The sequence below is a fragment of the Pelodiscus sinensis genome, chromosome 8 (assembly GCF_049634645.1).
Source record: "Pelodiscus sinensis isolate JC-2024 chromosome 8, ASM4963464v1, whole genome shotgun sequence".
NCBI lineage: Eukaryota > Metazoa > Chordata > Testudines > Trionychidae > Pelodiscus > Pelodiscus sinensis.
In genome coordinates, this window is record NC_134718.1 from 49,788,797 (window position 1) to 49,803,519 (window position 14,723).

Below are 14,723 nucleotides of genomic sequence, written 5' to 3' on the forward strand. Positions count from 1 at the left end.
TTATTCCCTCATGAAGATCACCTAATGATGCTTCCCTAAAACCTACTGCTTCACCCATAATAGCTTAATGTCTTCCAAAATCTATCCACTAGGTCATGTAGATGAGAGAGCGGCATTATATGTAGGTCATATAGGTGTGGAGCGGTTCCCCCCCCTCCAATTGCACTCCCTGTCCCCACTTCTGGCAGTACTCCTTGGCCCTGCCATTGGCTCTGACCCAAGCTGCTAGCTGTGCTCCTCAGTTCTGCCGCTGACCCCATCCCCAGTCACTGGCTGTGCAACCCATCCTGTCACCAGCCCTATTCCCTTGCTGCTGGCAACCAAGTATTTAGCTATTGCTAGTCTCCTCAGAGTGCTTTTGTACTAACCACTAGCGTATTACTGTCAATTCTGTTCCCCACTCTGGCACGTCAAATGCAGAAAGTGCCTGCAAGATACCTTAAAAATTTGTTGCCTCTATAGGCTTTGATTAAAAGCTCCCCAAAGTCACAGATTCCTTGGCCTTGGGAGATAGGCTGCCATCAACAAGTGTGTAAAACTGTTTCTTCTTGGACCCAGGAAGAAGCACTTGAACTTTTTCCAGAGGGGTGCCTCCACGCTCTTTTTTCACAAGAGAGCTTGGAATAAAAAGAGAAAACAAACTGCAATCTCTGACAGCTGACCTTTCAGTCTTAGGCATGCATATACAGGCCTCCTGTTACTTTCCAGAACACAAAAATCAAACTATTGCCTTAAAAAAGGGTGATTTTATTAACAAAACAAAAAGATATACTTGATAAAGCATATTTGGTTGCTAGGTGTTACAGAGCAACTGAGAAGAGAACAGATCAAAACACAGAAAAATGGTATCTCTGGACTAAAGCTTAAAAATACAGTGTAAGGGGGGCACATGGCCTTAGCACAGAGAAGTTTAACCAAACAACAAAACAAAGAAAATAACCTGATTGTGACTAAATAGACATTTTCTTATCTACTTACAATCTGTGGTTCAAGGTTCAGTCCATTTCTATGCTCATTATTCTTTGTAGGCATGGTAGTTCTGCCTGGTTCAATTTAACTAATTTCCCCAGCTCCTAGCTTAAAACTCACACAAATTAAAACAGCAGGCAGGTGTATCTTCCAATATAAATTTCAACACCTTTTCCCATTGGCTCTCTTGGCACCCTGCCAACACTCCCTTGTTACCTCACTTTCACCCTTTAGACACCAAATGTTGGCTAGCACTCCTATGCATCACAATTACAAAATTTGGTCCCATTTTCGATATTTTTTTTATCATATCTGAGTGATTGTCAATATCCATTTTGGCAATCAGTTGTAGCACAGGAATTTACTCCTGCCTTCTCACTGGTGGCCACTTTCTAAGCCTGTTTTTGTTCAATGAACAGTAAAGAATAATATCCATTACTTTATTAGAATAGTAGTTTTAAAAATGAAATTAATCAAATTAGTTAAACATCAGTATTGCCTCTGACAGCCCTAGCAGGTTTTCCTCAAAACTGTTTTACAGCAATCACTAGCATCAGGCTAACAAAGGAAGCTTTTGTGGTCAATAAAACTGAAAGTCCTCCAGCAAGTGTTAAATCACTGTAAGATCATCACATCATCTGTTTTGGCTGTCTTATTCTTAGAAAGATGTGAGTATAACCCTTTTCCCAGGTGCAGCTGGCAGCAACCAGGGCTGGATTCAATATGTAAGGGTTCCTTTTCATTGATAGAATACAGAACCAGCTGATCCCCCACCCAGTAACAAGGAGGAATTAGTACATTATACAGATAGCTGAATATGCGTAATCATTTTATACAATGTTCCCCTTAACTTTTTTCATCCTTGTGCAGAATAATTTTTTTATGTGCACTGAGGCATATTCAGATGTCCACCACCAGGTGAAACACATGCTGCTGGCTGTGTGCTCTGTGCTAAGTAGCTGGATGGCCACCTAAGCGCTCAGCTTATAGGGAACACTGCTTTCATTTATGTTATTTAACTCATTAATGGCTAGGTATGTGAATGCGTATCTGTATACATGGTTAACCGATGAGCCTGAGCTTTATCGGTTAACCCCGATGGTTACACACAGTTCCCCACCCCCGCTACCATTGTATCAGCCTACTGTATTAAATTATAGTTATTAAAAAACCTTTTATCTTTATTTCTCTTGTAACCATTTCGGACTTCAATATCTGATGTCAAGTATCAAAGGGGTAGCCGTGTTAGTCTGAATCTGCAAAAGCGGCGAGGAGTCCTGTGGCACCTTATAGACTAACTGAAGTGTTGGAGCATAAACTTTCGTGGGCAAAGACCCACTTCGTCAGATGCATGTAGTGGAAATTTCCAGAGGAAGGTATAAATATGCAGGCCAGAATCAGGCTGGAGATGACGAGGTGGATCCAATCAGGGAGGATGAGGCCCACTTCTAGTAGCTGATCTGGAGGTGTGAATTCCAAGAGAGGAGAAGCTGCTTTTGTAGTTAGCAAGCCATTCACAGTCTTTGTTTAATCCAGAGTTGATTGTGTCAAACTTGAAGATGAACTGTAGCTCAGCAGTTTCTCTTTGAAGTCTGGTCCTGAAGTTTTTTTGCTGCAGGATAGCTACCTTTAGATCTGCAATTGTGTGTTCAGGGAGATTGAAGTGTTCTCCTACAGGTCTTTGTATGGTGCCATTCCTAATATCTGATTTGTGTCCATTGATTCTTTTACATAGGGACTGTCCAGTTTGGCCGATGTATATAGCAGTGGGGCATTGTTGGCACATGATGGCATATATTACGTTAGTAGATGTGCAGGAGAATGAACCAGTGGCAGTATGGCTGATCTGGTTAGGTCCTGTGATGGTGTTGCTGGTGTATATATGTGGGCAGAGTTGGCACTGAGGTTTGTTGCATGGATTGGTTCCTGAGTTAGAGTTATTATGGTGCGGTGTGTAGTTGCTGATGAGAATATGCTTCAGGTTGGCGGGTTGTCTGTGGGCAAGGACTGGCCTGCCTCCCAAGGCCTGTGAAAGCGAGGGATCATTGTCCAGGATGGGTTGTAGATCACTAATGATAACACGGCTACCCCTCTGATACTTGACACCATGCAAGGCACTGCATTTAACCGTATGGAGTGGAAATCTATCAACCTCATGAAGAAACTTGCACAAGTACAAACAGATATCATCTTTCTCTCCAAATGCAAACGGATGGACATTATACCAAATGGACTGAAGGTGAAAAATCCATTGCTATCTACATACTGCACAGACTAGAGTGAGGGTATGTCTACACTACCACCCTAGTTCGAACTAGGGTGGTTAATGTAGGCAACCGAAGTTGCAAATGAAGCCCGGGATTTGAATTTCCCGGGCTTCATTTGCATCTTGCCAGGCGCCGCCATTTTTAAATGTCTGCTAGTTCGAACTCCGTGCCCGCGGCTACACACGGCACAGAGTAGGTAGTTCGGATTAGGCTTCCTATTCCGAACTACCGGTACACCTCGTTCCATTTAAAAATGGCGACGCCCGGCAAGATGCAAATAAAGCACGGGAAATTCAAATCCTGGGCTTCATTTGCAACTTCGGTTGCCTACATTAACCACCCTAGTTCGAACTAGGGTGGTAGTGTAGACATACCCTAAGAGATTATGCCATACACTATCTAAAAAACTGAGGAACCCCCTGATCAGCATCCTGTACAGCAAACAGGAAAACATCAAAAAAGAGCTCTCCAATCTGGAGTCTCATAAAACACCAACCTTCCCCACAAATGGACTTTACTAAAATAAGACAGGAGATCTACATTACACACTTCACTTCTCTACAGAGGAAAAAGGACTGTAAGCTGTCTAAAATCCTACGTACCACATGGGGCCACAACAGTGGTACCCCTAACTCACCCAGCAATATCGTCAATCTTTCCAACTACACACTCAGCCCGGCAGAAGAGTCTGTTCTATCTCGGGGACACTCTATTTGCCCCGCCACCCCCACTAACATGATACAGTTCTGTGGTGATCTGGAAGCCTACTTTCGCCATCTAAATCTCAAGGATTACTTTCAACACAACACTGAACAGTGCACTGACACACAGATACCTTCCCACCAGCAGCACAAAAAAAAGAACTCCACATGGACTCCTCCTGAGGGCCGAAATGACAGTCTAGACCACTACATAGAATGCTTCCGCCAACGTGCACAGGCAGAAATTGTGGAAAAACAGCATCGCTTGCCTGGTAACCTCATTCGTGTAGAACGCAATGCCATCCACAGCCTCCAGAACAACTCTGACGTTATAATCAAAGAGGCTGACAAAGGAGGTGCTGTTGTCATCATGAACAGGCCAGACTACCTAAAGGAGGCTGCCAGACAACTCTCCAATACCAAATTCTACAGGCCTCTTTCCTCAGATCCCACTAAGGAATACACTAAGAAACTGCACCATCTGCTCAGGACATCCCTACATAAGCACAGGAACAAATCGACACACCCTTAGAACCCCGACCAGGGTTGTTCTATCTATTACCCAAGAGCCACAAACCTAGAAATCCCGGACGCCCCATCATCTTGGGCATTGTCACTCTCACTGAAGGACTGTCTGGCTATGTGGACTCTCTACTCAGACCCTACGCCACCAGCACTCCCAGTTACCTCTGGGACACTATGGATTTCCTGAGAAAACTACAATGCATTGGTGATCTTCCAGAAAACACCATCCTAGCCACCATGGCTGTAGAGGCTCTCTACACAAACATCCCACATGCAGATGGAGTACAAGCTGTCAGGAACAGTATCCCTGATGATGCCACAGCACAACTGGTGGCTGAACTCTGTGAATTTATCCTCACACACAACTATTTCAGATTTGGTGACAATATATACCTCCAGACCAGTAGCGCTGCTATGGGCACCTGCATAGCCCCACAATACGCCAACATTTTTATGGCTGACCTCGAACACTTCCTCAGCTCTCGTCCACTTACGCCCCTTCTATACCTACGCTACATCGATGACATCTTCATCATCTGGAGCCATGGGAAGGAGACTCTAGAAGAATTTCACCATGATTTCAACAGCTTCCACCCCACCATCAACCTCAGCATGGACCAGTCTACACGGGAGGTCCATTTCCTGGACACCACGGTGCAAATAAGGGACAGTCACATTAATACCACCCTATACCGAAAACCTACCGACCGCTATGCTTACCTGCATGCCTCCAGCTTCCATCCTGGACACACCACACGATCCATTGTTTACAGCCAAGCACTGAGGTACAACCACATATGCTCCAACCCCTCAGACAGAGACCTACACCTACAAGATCTTCAACAAGCATTCTGTAAACTACGATACCCACACGAGGACGTGAGGAGACTGACTGACAGAGCCAGATGTGTACCCAGAAGCCTCCTGCTACAGGACAAGCCCAAAAAAGAAACCAACAGAACACCATTGACCATCACCTACAGTCCTCAGCTAAAACCTCTCCAACGCATCATTAGTGATCTACAACCCATCCTGGACAATGATCCCTCACTTTCACAGGCCTTGGGGGGCAGGCCAGTCCTTGCCCACAGACAACCCGCCAACCTGAAGCATATTCTCACCAGCAACTACACACCACACCATAATAACTCTAACTCAGGAACCAATCCATGCAACAAACCTCGGTGCCAACTCTGCCCACATATATACACCAGCAACACCATCACAGGACCTAACCAGATCAGCCATACTGTCACTGGTTCATTCTCCTGCACATCTACTAATGTAATATATGCCATCATGTGCCAACAATGCCCCACTGCTATATACATCGGCCAAACTGGACCGTTCCTATGTAAAAGAATCAATGGACACAAATCAGATATTAGGAATGGCAACATACAAAAACCTGTAGGGGAACACTTCAATCTCCCTGAACACACAATTGCAGATCTAAAGGTAGCCATCCTGCAGCAAAAAAACTTCAGGACCAGACTTCAAAGAGAAACTGCTGAGTTACAGTTCATCTTCAAGTTTGACACAATCAACTCTGGATTAAACAAAGACTGTGAATGGCTTGCTAACTACAAAAGCAGCTTCTCCTCTCTTGGAATTCACACCTCCAGATCAGCTACCAGAAGTGGGCCTCATCTTCCCTGATTGGATCCACCTCGTCATCTCCAGCCTGATTCTGGCCTGCATATTTATACCTGCCTCTCAAAATTTCCACTACAAGCATCTGACGAAGTGGGTCTTTGCCCACGAAAGTTTATGCTCCAACACTTCAGTTAGTCTATAAAGTGCCACAGGACTCCTCACCAATATCTGAGGTGTGAATCCACTTAAAATCCTAACTTCTTTTGTTACTAAACTTCTTTAAACTCAAGCATTTGATAACTCCACTTAAATAGTAAATTTGCTGAATATTGACTCTTTATAGGGGCGATGGCCCTTTAATATATGAACAATCCAGGAGATGGCTTACCAATGTAGAAGACACATTTTGGGGAACATTTGGGAATGAGAGGGTGTTGGAATCAGCCTGCAAATAATAACCAAAGCTGGTGGAAACCAAAATGTGACTTGTGTGTGTGTTGCAAACAACCTGCTGAGGTCATAGCAAACCAGAGGCAGAGTGTGACCTGCATACTTGTAGACTGTGTGTAGCTAGGTTAGGAACTACAATAACAAAGCATTGCAAGGCACCTAAGATTCCAGAGTAGGCAGTAACAACTCCCCCAGTCTGGACTGCACCCCTGTTTTTTGTAGATTGCCTGATATTATGTCCATTTCCCTGCTTGAAAGAAAACAAGCAAAACCTTTGCCTGCAATCTGATATTATATACAAGAAATGGTTACACAGCACTGTAAGATCTTAAAGAACTTAGGAAATAACTGTATCGCTCAAGAGATTTTATCACTGCCTGGATTTAGCTTTACTAGAGATTTATGAAGTGATCTATCTGTTCTAAACATCTTGTGAAAACCAGTGATCTAAACCGACTTTCCAAAAACTGTGATAGTCAATAATTATTTTGGTCAGCTAATTTATATGTACTTTCTGGTAGCATAGATGGAGGGAAACTGTATTGACTATTTGAAATATAAAAAAATATATATTAAAAGTAACTCAATAACAGAATTCAGACTGTGTTTGGATAAGCTCTGAAATGGCTTCCTTTATAGATACTTCACAAATATGAATCTAGGTAGAAGCATGATAGGAAGGAAGAATTCTAGCTAACTGTGCTTTTAACAATCAAAAGGTGGATCTCTTTCCCCCACCCCCGTAAGCTGTGCACTTATGCAGATGCTCAGGAGAGATTCAAATGCCACACAGCTCATTAGCAGAGTACCCACAACTAGGTGTTGTGTTTCTACTGGTTGTGCACATTCACACATGCACATACCAAAATTTATTCTACACATGGATGGAAAAGATTAGAGGGAACATTGCCTCCTTCCATTGCTCGTGCTCCCCCACATCTGCTCCTTTTCACCAGGTTGGGGAAGGGACATGGGGAGCAGCACAGATGTGACGGGAAACGCATACCCTGCACTGAAGAGTGGAACTGGGAGGTTCCAGGTCCCCCTACCAAGGCATTAGCCCCCAACTGTACTGACCCTAGCTAGTGGGCCATATTGCCTGGGACTAGCGGCTAGTGGGCCATACTGCCTGGGACTAGCAGCTATTTACTGACTCCGGCTAGTAAGCCATGCTGCCCCAGATTGTGGGCTGCCATTTAATGACTTTGGCTAATGGGGCATACTGCCGTGGACTAGCACCCATTTACTGACTGTGGTTAGGAGGCCGTACCGCCCTGGACTGAGGGCTGTTCGTTGATTCTTGCCAGTAGGCCATACTCCCCCCTGGACTGAGGGTGATATATATACATTGCCTATGTCCATTGGGCCATGCTGCATGGCAAGCTGGGCCACTTATGGACTTGGGGTTGCCTGGAAACTGGTGCAGTGTTACAGACTATAGTGACGGCCAACCCCTTTTGGCTAAAGAGGTGGCATCCACACCTTGAAATTAGGTCACCCCAATGACGAGGCATACGCCATCACAAAGGGGTAAGAGCTCTTGCTGGGGCTGTATGCTCTGGACTGGGGCCAACAAGGATTTGAGAGTGCAAGAGGGAGGCTCTGCACTGGGGCCAAAGGGTTCAGAGTGGTGGAGGACGTGTAAGCTCCAGAAAGGAGTTTGGTTGCAAGAAGGGGGTTCCAAGGTGGGGCTCCTCAGTGGAAAGGTGATATTGGTGCTCCACATGCTGGACCCCACCTGCAGGTGCCACCCCTCCTTCCATCCCCCAAAAGCTTCCATTGGCCACAGTTCCCAGTCCAATAGGAACTGCAGAGCCAGTACTCAGAACTGTGCTATCCAGAGTCGGTAGGTCCTTTTTCGACCAGCCAATCCAGTCAAAAACCAGATTCCTGGCAACCCTAAATCATACTGATAGATATTTTGTGAAGGTTGCTGAGAATGTAAGAGTCTACAAAAACAATGTTTTGAGGTAGATTTCAGCTTGATGAGCATTGTTAGAGGACAATAATTAAGACGTAAGTCTCTGAAATATTTTAAGTTTGCACTTATTCACACCTAATAAGCCTTCCATGAATCTTTACGGCTTCTAGTTCTGGGGACATCATTTTTGCAAAAAATGATGGCAGACATCCTTAACTTTTAAAGTAACTCAGATCTCTGAAAACAAACCCGAGGGAAGAAATGGATCTGTAATTTACCTTTTTGTTTTTAAGGAAGTAAAATAAATCATTCTAGTTTATCCCTAGACTGACATGAAAAAAAATTCTATAAATCTTAGAATTAAGTAAACCCTTACAAAAATTACAATCACAAATTAAAACTTGCTTGAGTTGGGAAAGAGGCACATAAATTCTGAACAGCAGCCTCTGAATTTTGAACAGCAGCCTCTGAACTTTGAGAACTACATTTATTTTTAAAAGGTAGCTTCTAATTTTGCACTTCATAGTTTGCATGCACACACACCAGCAAAAACCTTAAAAACTGAATTTGTGTATGTGAATCTAGAAGACTGAATAGCTAACTACCTGCCTGCATACATGTACAAATTCAATGTTTATATATAAAACTTGTAATAAAAACCAGACCTCTAAATTTTCAGTACACTGAAAATTTTTCCACTGAAAAGCACAACCCATACTGTAAGTAGGAGAGTCAGAGCAGGAAGAACTGGAGAGTCTGGTAGTTGTTTCCAAGGTATTTAACTTACTTAACTAACTGAAGCAATTATAAAGACTTCAAGATAAAAAAAAATCCAAAACCAAATTTTGGAGGACAACAAATACTTTAAGAAGCTGGCCAGAGTTTGAAAACATTCAAGACCTATTTATTTTGTTCTTAGGCACTCTAGGACTTCATCAAAATGGAGGATAAAGTGGATCACGAGATGCTAATGCTACTGCCCGTATAGAAAGGTCTATGTTAAGTCTTCATGTCACAGCCTGGCATATTGAGGAAGAGCCACTCTGGCTCTTATATTTATTAAAAGTTTTATAACTTTTTTTTTTACAGTATTTTTGTGTGCGTGACTAGCAGCATTGATGTTTGGAGCAGCCTGTGAAACAGAAGCAAAGGGGTCCTAGCCTCTCTGTTTACAGTTATGCTGCCACTTCTCATGTTCCCTGTACAGTTCATAAGGGAATAATCCAAAATGCACAAATACAGATTTTTAGTCTGAGAACTATGTTGTTCACACTATTATAGTTAAAGTTTTATCAGCGTTACAATGAAACCCTATTTTCAGCAGATACAGAACTACAAAAAATTCACTTTTTCACTGAAATGTAAAAAAATTCGGAGTGTGAGAATTCTATCCTCCCCTTGTTTAAAAAAAAACAACAAACATTCATCCATTTTAAAATTTCCTGAAGTGCACAGCTGCCCTATTGTAATATCATTTCACAGCAGTACAGGGTATGAGGCTTTCTAATTTCACAATTGTATATGGGCACTGAAAAATTACAGAACAAAATACAACCACCCCGAGGACTGGCTCTCTTGCTACTAGCACTGAACGTGCCGTAAGAATTTTCCTTAAGCAAACAAGTGACTAAAGAAAATTCCTTACAAAATTCTTGGGCTTCCAAAGGTTCCATTTTGACCCCTTCTTGTTCAATGGCCATTTGACAGGTCAGGGAGAGGCACAGGCCACAATATTTTTAGAATGCTACTGACAACCCCTGTATAAGATCTAATCTAGCCCCTGCTGCTGAATGCTTTATCCAGACACAGATCAAAGATAGCTGTCTAAAGTTCAATCCAATCAGATTACAGTTATGCTGGTATTATATGGAAAACAACCAGGGTATGTCTACACTACCCTCCTAGTTCGAACTAGGAGGGTAATGTATGCATACCGCACTTGCTAATGAAGCCCGGGATTTGAATTTCCCGGGCTTCATTAGCATAAGCGGGGAGCCGCCATTTTTAAATCCCCGCTGCTTCGAACCCCGTGTAGCGCGGCTACACGGGGCTCGAACTAGGTAGTTCGGACTAGGGTGCCTATTCCGAACTACCGGTACACCTCGTTTCACGAGGAGTAACGGTAGTTCGGAATAGGACCCTAGTCCGAACTACCTAGTTCGAGCCCCGTGTAGCCGCGCTACACGGGGTTCGAAGCAGCGGGGATTTAAAAATGGCGGCTCCCCGCTTATGCTAATGAAGCCCGGGAAATTCAAATCCCGGGCTTCATTAGCAAGTGCGGTATGCATACATTACCCCGCTAGTTCGAACTAGCGGGGTAGTGTAGACATACCCCCAGAGAGTAGGACACTGATTACATTCTGGGGGTACCAGAGATAATCTTAATACTACAGAATGAGTGACCAGGACAAGATCTCTTCCCATCTATATCTGACAAGGAAATTGTGGTAATTTATTTCAGAGGCATATCATGATCCACGCCTCTTTCGTCACCTCAAGATTAGTCTATTGCAATAGAACTACAATTTAACAACTTGAAAACAATGTGGTGCAGAACGCAGGAGCTCAGAAGCTAAATGAAGTTTTTTGCTATGAGTTTGTGGCACCAGTGCTCCATGATCTATAATAGCTGCCTGTTAGCTTCCCAGCAGAATTCAGGGTGCTGATTTTAAACTATAAATCTTTAAGTGGCTAGGGACTGCCTATTTAGGACTGCCTCAGTTGGATCAACATAAGCACTCATGCCACACAGTTTTCTACGTTTAAAAAAAGAAAATTGTTGGTGATGTATTCTTAGTCAGAGACCCTGAACTCTCTCCCTTCACCCTGGTCCAAGCTAGGAAAGTTAGATAGTGTGTAACTGAATTGTCAAGTAACCACGTGAAATGTTAGTGGTTACCTGACACTTCGATAGTTCCAGGAGGGAGAGCTCACAGCCAGTGCTCTCCTAGGAGCTCCCTGCCACACCCTGCTGCAGCCTCTTTATCAGAGACAGCAGCCCAGGGTGTCAAGCAAAAGTCAGTCCGTGAGGGTAGCCAGTTTAAAAACTGGCTTTCCACACCAGGGCTGGCTCTAGATTTTTTGCCGCCCCAAGTAAAAAAATCCCACCCCCCTTTTTTGTTGGCTTTTACACGTTTGCACTTTGCAATGTTTTTCTTTAGTTTTCATTTTCGTATTTGTCCCGGCATTTTAGCCCTATAAATAACAAATATAATTTTAATTATTTTTTTTCCACAAAGGCAAAAGTGATTCAAGTAAACTCCCCCTCCCCTTTCACTTGCTGCTGGGTCACAACAGCCTTTTCCCTGCCCTGTTCAGACCCTCCCTATGGACAAGCACCCCTCACTCCCGACCCACAGGGGAGCAGGGTGCAGGAACAGCACAGAGCCAGAGGGGCGTGGAGAACAGGAGGAGCAGGGTACACCGTGGGGAATGGGAGGCGCAGAGTCAGAGAGGTGCAGGGACGTGCAGAGCCAGACTGGTGCAGGGAACAGTGTGGGGGTGGTGTGGGGAACAGGAGGTGCAGAATCAGAGAAACACAGGAATTAGGGGGACCAGGGTGAAGGCTGCAGGGGAGGCAAGGGGAATGGGATGTGGGGAACGGGAGGGGAAAAGGGATCGAGGTCCAGGGCAGTGTGAGGAATGGGGGGCACAGGGAAAAGGGGCTGTGGGATAAAAAGGGGGAGTAGAGCCAGAAGGGTGCGGGGAGCAGAGTGCAAGGGAGGCACAGGGAATGGGCAGCACAGAGCCAGAGGGGTGAAGGAATCAGGGGAGACAGGTGCAGGGTGCAAGGGCGGCACAGAGCCAGAGAGTTGCAGGAAGCAGGCGGACCGGGGTGCAGGGGAGGCACAGGGAACAGGCAGCGTAAAGTGAGAGAGGCGTGGGGGGCTGGGGCTGCAGCAGGACTGGAGCTGGTGGGGCAGAGCCTGGCTGCGCTGCACTCCGTAGCCAGCTCCCGGGGACACATAGCCAGAGCCGAGCTCCCGCAGCCCTTTAAAATTGGCGGGGCTGGGCCGGGCATTGCTGGGGGCAGCTGCTTACCTGGAAATGCCACCTCTGGAAATGTGCTGCCTTAAGCATGTGCTTGATTTGCTGGTGTCTAGAGCCGGCCCTGTCCCGTACAGACCAGCTCCCGCCTGCTGCCACTTCACACTGCTGCCTCTGATAGTTATATATTTTGCTGACGTAGGCTATGTCTACATTACAAGCTAATTCCCTTGTCCTCTTCCTTCCAGTTTGGAAATCTCTGTCATAAGGACTAATTTTCCACTTTTGCACAGCTTGTTTAGTCATTTACACACATTAATGTAGAACAGTGGTAGATAGCAGCAGCAGTGCTGCACCCTGTTTAGCACAGGTGTAAATGACTATGCAAGCTAGCGGACAAACAGGCCAACAACATTTAGTTTTGCACTTGCATCAAGGTAAACTGTGGATAACTTCACCAAAGTTATAATAGTGTGAGACTGAGGAGAATAAAATTAGAGCAGAAAGGAATTTTCTGAGGAGGGGAGGGAGAGGGGGAGAGAAAGCAAGCCACCATGAAATAAACCACACTATGCCTTAAGTTGCTTATTTCTCATGGAAAAGATTTATGTAGTGTTTTAGGATATGCAGTATGTGGTAAAATAAGGAAGTACAATATTTGCCAATAGCGTAAAGACAAAGAAATGTATTTTAAACTTGTTTTCAAGTGACTACCTATGGTAGATCCTCAGAATTACAAAAGCCTTGGGAATGGAGATTGTTCGTTAACTCTGAAAAGCCTGTAACTGAGCAAAATACTATGGTTGTTCTCAACTGAATATTGACTTAATACAGCTTTGAAACTTTACTATACAGAAGAAAAATACTGTTTTCCCTTTTTTTTAATAGTTTCTGTTTAGCAATATTGTACTTGCTTTTTGGGGGTAGGGGGTGTCTCTGCTGCTGCCTGATTGCATACTTCCTGTACTAAATGAGGCATGTGGTTGACTGGTCAGTTTGTAACTCTGCAATTCTACTGTAACATATGTACCACAGTTTCCTGTGCCCAAATAGTCAAGTCTCTGTATAGCTAGAAATGAGTACATTTTAACTTACTCCTTTAAACTCATTTTTATCACCGGAAAATGTATAAAGGCAGGGATAAGTGGAAAATGAAAGATTTTAAATTTTTAAAAAACTTTACATAACAAAGGAGGGCTGGTCTTAATACTATATTTGATTTATAATGTAAGTGCATCTGTAACATTTCAGTATCCATATGACATTTTTACTTTCTCTATGACAATCAGTGCCTCCTGTATTTGTTCATAGAACAAGAAAAATTGCTGCATTATTTTACTTAGGATTGCTATAACTCCTGGTTTCACTGGGAGTCTCCTGGAATCAGTATCAAGCTCCCGGATACTCCTGACACCAAACCAGGAAATGAGCCATTAAAAGTCTGGTGGCACAATGGAGCTACACAACACTTCCAAGATGAAGCAGCCCACACATGAATCCCTGCTGTCACTAGGCTGGGGAACAGAGGGTCTCTGTGTTTTGCCCACACTAGGGATGTGAACGACTAAATGCTTATCGGAGGGTCGACAAGGTAGTCGACTAGTCACTTCCCCTTGCTGTCTCTATCAGAAAGAGGCAGCAAAGCAGGGAGGGAAGGGAAGAGGGTACTTCAAAGTGGCAGTGCCACATGGAGCCTAAGGTCAGATCTCGGGCTCCACGCAGCGCTGCTGCTTTGAAATGCCACATGCAGCCCGTGGCCAGCTGGGGTGTCCCCAGCCTACACATGGCATTTCAAAGCAGGTTTGCCGCACAGAGCCAGGGGTCGGTGGGGGAGTCTCCACCTGATCCCAGGCTCCACGTGGCACTGCCACTTTGAAACACCACGTGCAGCCTGACACTGGGCTCCCCATGGTGTTTTAAAGCGGCAGTGCCGCAGAGAGCCCAGGGTCAGCGGGGAAGTCCCCAGCTGACCCTGGGCTCCACACAGCACTTTCGCCTTTGAAGTACACTTCAAAGGCGGAGGCACCTTATCAACTATTCAATTAGTCAATTACTCAATATTTAATATCCCTAGCCCACACTCCAAGAAACGAGTCCGTAGCTCCCACTGGCCAGAAATTGCAGCCACTGGGAGCTGTGGATGTGATGCCCAGAGGCAGAGGCAGTGTGCAGAACCATCTGGCTCCCCTGAGGCCACACAGACCTAGAGGCTGCTTCCAGGAATGGTGCAGGGCCAGAGCAGGCAGGGAGCCTGCCTTAGTCCCTCTGTGCTGCCAACTAGGAATCAGAGCTACCTGAGGTAAGCGT

At 44.8% G+C, this 14,723-nt stretch overlaps 1 protein-coding gene across 8 annotated transcripts in view; it reads right to left on the reverse strand.

The window, feature by feature from the left end:
• MGMT (O-6-methylguanine-DNA methyltransferase) overlaps nt 1–14,723 on the reverse strand; it is a 325,802-nt gene that overhangs the window by 172,044 nt on the left and 139,035 nt on the right. The gene's annotated exons all lie outside the window — the stretch shown is intronic.